The sequence below is a fragment of the Triticum dicoccoides genome, chromosome 4A (assembly GCF_002162155.2).
Source record: "Triticum dicoccoides isolate Atlit2015 ecotype Zavitan chromosome 4A, WEW_v2.0, whole genome shotgun sequence".
In the NCBI taxonomy this organism is placed as follows: domain Eukaryota; kingdom Viridiplantae; phylum Streptophyta; class Magnoliopsida; order Poales; family Poaceae; genus Triticum; species Triticum dicoccoides.
The window spans coordinates 46385813-46392423 of record NC_041386.1 but is presented as its reverse complement, the minus strand read 5'-3'; the positions used below and the strand labels follow the sequence as shown (position 1 = coordinate 46392423).

General features: G+C 53.0%; 1 pseudogene; it reads right to left on the bottom strand.

Moving 5' to 3' along the window:
• Window positions 1-396: 396 nt before the first annotated feature.
• Window positions 397-6611, bottom strand: part of LOC119283399 — an 18418-nt pseudogene continuing 12203 nt past the window's right edge.

Genomic DNA, 6611 nt, shown 5'->3' with positions numbered 1-6611 from the left:
TTTGGGCTACATCGGCTTCAGCAAACTTACAACTTGAAACTTCAATTTAAAGTCTTTCACAATTACCCTCGAATAACTACCGATACAGATTCAGTCAATCTCAAGTTCTCAGCTAGCTGCTCGATCTTTGGAAGTACTAGTAATGACATAATCAATTTTTTTTAGGGATACTTAATCAAGATATATAAAGGTTGAGTGGTTGACACCTAGGTACCTACCGAAAGTTCATACTGACCATGCCCTTACAGAAGAAGGCCAACGAGACCGATCGAGTACTAGAACTGAACTAGCTACTGATTATCTTATGCTAATCTTCAGCAAACTATTCCTTCGAACTGCATGCATGCATGCATCACGCTGAGAGAAATGGCGGATGTCTGCGCGATGATCAGAACTCTAGGCGACCCGTCTCGGCGTCTCCCAGTCCAGCCCGAACGCGGCCATGTCGTAGTAAGGCACGTACTTCTGTGGATTAATAGACGCACACGAGTTAATTAATTAAGTAATCGGAAGTTCTCATGGCACATAGCTTAATGGAGTACTGTTTCACTGAATTTTTCTCACAATGCACCTCGAGCTTCTCCATGAGCTGGTGGGCGGTGGGGGCGGAGACGATGATGCGGCGGGCGGCGGGGTTGATGAAGCCTTCCTCCACGGCCTGGTCGATGAAGGTCAGCAGCGAGTCCTAGTACCCCTCCACGTTCAGCAGACCAACCTGATCGAAGAATTGACATATGCTGCCATGTGAGATTACGTGCATGCATGTTTGTAGCTTAGGTTTAGGTTGCTGGATCATTTGACATATGTGTATATGTACGCAGGTACGCACCGGCTTGTGATGGATATCTAGCTGCGCCCACGTGATCACCTCCAGCAGCTCCTCCAGCGTCCCGTACCCTCCTGAATGGGTGAGATTGTTACTTACAAAGTACAGTTTCGCACGTGCAGGATCAATTGCATTGCATGATGTCTTCTTTCTACGACGACAACATGTCAGAGAGGCGTTAATGGAGGAGTATTACGGAACCATGAATTTGGGGGGTCCTGGCCGGCCAGACATGACCGATAGGCTGAGAAGATGCAATGCAGTGCAGTAATCAACAAGGCAATGATGCGAGCCGATGCAGGGGGTGCATTCAGCACGTACCAGGCAGGGCTACGAAGGCGTCCGAGAGCCTGGCCATCTCGGCCTTCCGCTGGTGCATGTCGGCCACCGGCCTCACCTCCCCCACCATCTCCCCGACGATCTGCCACAGCAACAACATCCATTTATCCTTACATTTACTTGCACCAAGTACCAACGCAGCAGCAGCTAGCAGAAATCACACTGAAAGTCCAGATGCAGAGCTAATGTCGGCACGCGAGACAAACAAAATCGCTTGCCGGCCGGGCGGGACAAGTACATTCGATGCTCTCAGTTCTCACAGGCACTAAAGGAGGGAAGACGAAGGTCGGAGGACCAGGCCGCTGCTGCTGATGATTAATGATGGTATCCATCCCATGTGATAATAAGCAGAGCTTCGGCGGCACTGTTGATAAATTTCCACGAGCTGAGACGCTACCGATCGACATGCATGTGTAAGCAGGGCAGTGCCGCAGGGCAGGCGTCGAGTTATTATCATATGCAAGCTGGTTAATTCGTGCAGGTCAATGCTACTGTGGACAGTGAAGTCAGTACACCTGCCCGGATCAGTTGTTGACCACGGATAGATGCAGGTAGCCATCAAACTAATTAATTAGCACGCCTGTCTGTCTGTAACATACGGGGCTAAGCATGACCCAAAGAAATCTTACTGGTTACTAATTAAAGAAGGTTCTTTCTCTCGAGGAGTATGTCTGTTTCGGCCCGGGAATAGAATGGAATCATCACGCAAAGCTGCGGGTGCTCCCGTTTGTTTATGCTCACGCCTGCATGTTTGGATTTGTGCCACGGGTTTACTGCTACGTGGGGTTTCGTGATTCTGTGGATTGTTTTCTGCAATTTTGTGGGCAACAACGTCTACTTCTGCTGTGTTGTGTTTTGTTCCCTTGGGCTAGGAAAAGGGAACACTCCCAAGAGAGGAGAGAGGCCACTATGTACTGCCAGCCTGAGAGCAGACTAATTAGCTAGTCCTAGCTAGGAGCTACTGCAAGTGGGCATTCCAAGATGCAGTGAAGTAGAAGTGTCATGATAGAAACTCGAAATGGATGAGCATGCCATGTCCATTTCTGCTCCGAGCAAGCTGCAGCAGGAGGAGGAGACAAGCAGTACTGTAGTAGTACATACTCCCTCCATTCCACAATGTAGTGCTTCCTCTATTTCCGTGTTTCAACTTTGACCGTAAATTTAACTATCAAGACCAATTGCGGCGGGGGCAAAAATTATATCAGTGAATTTGTATTGGAAAGAAGTTTTTAATTATATAATTTTTTCTCCCGTCGCAGTTGGTCTCGTTGGTTAAATTTATGATCAAAGTTGGACCTCGGGAAGCGCAGGCGCACTATATTTTGAAATGGAGGGAGTACCTCGGGTGTCATGAGAGTCTTGGGAATGACCCTGCACGCGCAAGACAGCAACATGAGACGACTTTCTTATACTTAGGCTACCATAATGGAACAACTTAGGGCATCTCCAGCCGTTGGCCCCCCAGGACTTGGGGCAAAAAATCGCCCCCTCGGAGCGCACCGGCGCTAAACCGCGCACTGGGGGCGTGATGTCCCCCAGTCGCGGCCCCCATGGGTTTTAAAAAAAGTCAAATACGGCGCAAACACGACTCAAATTTAACGCAAACATCGGCGAGTTCGTTCAAATTTAAACATATTTTACAAAAAAGGAAAAACTACCGCGGGCTACCCCCGCCGTCTCACTCGCCGCCCGCCTCGCCGCCCGCCCACGCGGTTCTACATGCCGAGGAGGCGGTAGAACCGCGTGTAGTCACCGCCGTCGTCGTCGTCGTCGCCCCCGCCGACGCCCCCGCCGTCCCTGTTGCATCCCTCCCCCGGTTGGCGCAGCGGTTGGACGGTCCGGGGGCGTCGTCGTCGTCGTCGCTGAGGACCACGACGCCGTGCTCGTCCTCGCGCCCACGCTTGCGGGCGGCGATCTCCTCCAGGGCCCGGCGCTGCCAGACCATCTCGTCGTGGAGGTAGTCGTCCCGCGCCCACCGCAGGGCATCCTCGTCGGAAAAGCCGCGCCGGGCTATCTCCTCATACTCCACGGGAAGGCCGGGCTTCGGCTTGGGCTCCGGCTTGGGCTCGACGAGGACGAAGCGGCCGATGGGGGAGGCGTTGTCGCCGATGCGGACGCCGGAGCTGCGGGTGCGCGTGCTGACAGGCGCGCCCTGGGGCTCCGGCTTGACGGGGCGGAGGTGGAGGCAGGGGGAGCCACCGGACGAGGAGGAGGACCCCCCGGTCTCCATGCGCCTCGAGGTCCATGAGCTTCCCCGGCGGCGTGTGAAGGACGGGGGGCGGGGTACTCGAGGCGCGGCGTGTTGACGTCCTCGATGTACTCGAGGACGGCCTCCAACATGCGCCCGGGCACGCCCCACCACCGACGCCGGCCGACGGCGTTGAGCCTGCCGGAGGGCTCGATGCCGTTGGTGGCCTCGAGCTGCTCGGCGTGACGGCGGCGGAAGTAGGGCTCCCAGAGCGGGCTGTCGGGGACGTAACGTGGCCCCTCCCTCGCCGCACGCGGCAGGGACGAGCGGATGCGTGCGATCTCCGCACGCTGCACCGCGCAGGTGGGTATCGGGGGCACCGGCACGCCGCCGACGCTGATCCTCCACGCCCCGGGTACCCGCATGTCCGACGGGACTGGGTACTCGGCCTCGAAAAGGAGGCGAGCCTCGCTCTCGTGAAGATGGCGACGGCTGAAGCCGTTCGCCGCCGCGCCGTCGCCTGGGAAGCGCTCGGCCATGGGTGCTGGAGACGGCGAGAGAGAGGAGAGGGAGGAACGACGACAGCGAGAGAGAGGAGAGGGAGGAACAACGCCGGCGAGAGAGTACGAGTCGCCGAGTGCGCTGGGTGTGACGCCCCCGATTCAATCGTACACTAATCATACACGCAAATGTGTACGATCAAGATCAGGGACTCACGGGAAGATATCACAACACAACTCTACAAATAAAATAAGTCATACAAGCATCATAATACAAGCCAGGGGCCTCGAGGGCTCGTATACAAGTGCTCGATCATAGACGAGTCAGCGGAAGCAGCAATATCTGAGTACAGACATAAGTTAAACAAGTTTGCCTTAAGAAGGCTAGCACAAACTGGGATACAGATCGAAAGAGGCGCAGGCCTCCTGCCTGGGATCCTCCTAAACTACTCCAGGTCGTCGTCAGCGGGCAGCACGTAGTAGTAGGCACCTCCGGTGTAGTAGGGGTCGTCGTCGACGGTGGCGTCTGGCTCCTGGACTCCAGCATCTGGTTGCGACAACCAGAAAGAAAGGAAAGGGGGAAAAGGGGGGGAGAAAGCAACCGTGAGTACTCATCCAAAGTACTCGCAAGCAAGGAACTACACTACATATGCATGGGTATATGTGTAAAGGGCCATATCAGTGGACTGAACTGCAGAATGCCAGAATAAGGGGGGATAGCTAGTCTTATCGAAGACTACGCTTCTGGTCACCTTCGTCTTGCAACAGGCAGAAGAGGGTAGGTCGAAGTCCTCCAAGTAGCATCGCATAGCATATCCTACCCGGCGATCCTCCCCTCGTATCCCTGAGGGAGAGCGACCACCGATTGTATCTGGCACTTGGAAGGGTGTGTTTTATTAAGAATCCGGTTCTAGTTGTCATAAGGTCAAGGTACAACTCCAAGTCGTCCTGTTACCGAAGATCACGGCTATTCGAATAGATTAACTTCCCTGCAGGGGTGCACCACATAACCCAACACGCTCGATCCCATTTGGTCGGACACACTTTCCTGGGTCATGCCCGGCCTCGGAAGATCAACACGTCGCAGCCCCACCTAGGCTCAACAAAGAGGCCAGCACGCCGGTCTAAACCTAAGCGCACAGGGGTCTGGGCCCATCGCCCATAGCACACCTGCACGTTGCGTACGCGGCCGAAAGCAGACCTAGCCTAGTGGCGTTCCAGTCCAATTCGGCGCGCGCCGCTCCGTCGCTGACGTCTGAAGTGCTTCGGCTGATACCACAACGTCGGGATACCCATAACTACTCCCACGTAGATGGTTAGTGCGTATAGGCTCGTAGCCAGACTCAGATCAAATACCAAGATCTCGTTAAGCGTGTTAAGTATCCGCGAACGCCGAACAGGGCCAGGCCCACCTGTCTCCTAGGTGGTCTCAACCTGCCCTACCGCTCCGCCACAAAGTAACAGTCGGGGGCCGTCGGGAACCCAGGCCCACCTCTACCGGGATGGAGCCACCTGTCCTTTCAGCCCCCTCGTCAGAATCACTTGCGGGCACTCAATGAGCTGACCCGACTTTAGTCACCATCTGTATAGTATGTATGTATGTATAGTATATACCCGTGATCACCTCCCAAGTGATCACGGCCCGATAGTATAGCAAGGCAGACTGACAAGAATGTAGGGCCAATGATGATAAACTAGCATCCTATACTAAGCATTTAGGATTGCAGGTAAGGTATCAACAGATGTAGCGACAATGTCAGGCTATGCATCAGAATAGGATTAACGAAAGCAGTAACATGCTACACTACTCTAATGCAAGCAGTATAGAGGAGAATAGGCGATATCTGGTGATCAAGGGGGGGCTTGCCTGGTTGCTTTGGTAAGAGAGAGGGGTCGTCAACAACGTAGTCGATCGGGGCACCCAGCAGCGGCGCCGGTCTCGGTGTCTACCGGAAAGAAGTAACGGAGGGGGAACACAATAAATAACAGAGCAATCAAAGCATCACAAAGCATAACATGGCAATACGCGGTGCTAGAGGTGACCTAACGCAGTAGGAGGTGATACCGGTGAAGGGGGGAAACATCCGGGAAAGTATCCCCGGTGTTTCGCGTTTTCGGGCAAAGGAGCCGGAGGAGGGAAAGTTGCGAGTTTGATAGGTTAGGAGGGTGTGGCGGACGAACGGGTTGCGTATCCGGAATCGTCTCGTCGTTCTGAGCAACTTTCATGTTGAAAATATTTTAATCCGAGTTACGGATTAAAAGATATGATTTTCTAAAGATTTTATTAATTTCTGAAATTTAATTAATTATTTAATTTAATTCGAAAATGGATTTATGACATCAGCATGATGTCATGCTGACGTCAGCAGTCAACAGGGTTGACTTGGTCAACCTGACATGCGGGTCCAGTGGGACCCACCTGTCATTCTCTGTTTAGTTTAATTACAGATTAGTTAATCTAATTAGTGATTAGGTTAATCTAATCAGTTTTAATTAACTTAATTAATTACTCACTTAATTAATTAATTAACATTTTAATTATTTTAATTATTATCTATTTATTCATTTAAATTTTTTTTAATTTTTTTTAATTTTTTTTATTTTTTTTAATCCCTCTTTTTTTTTGTTCTGGGCGTGGGCCCCATGTGTCTGTGGCCCAGAGGGGCTAGCGGGCATGGGTGCGGGCGCTCGCCCGAACGGCGTGGGCGCACCCGAGCGGGCACTCGCCCGCAGGGTGGGACGAGGCCGCCGGGGCACC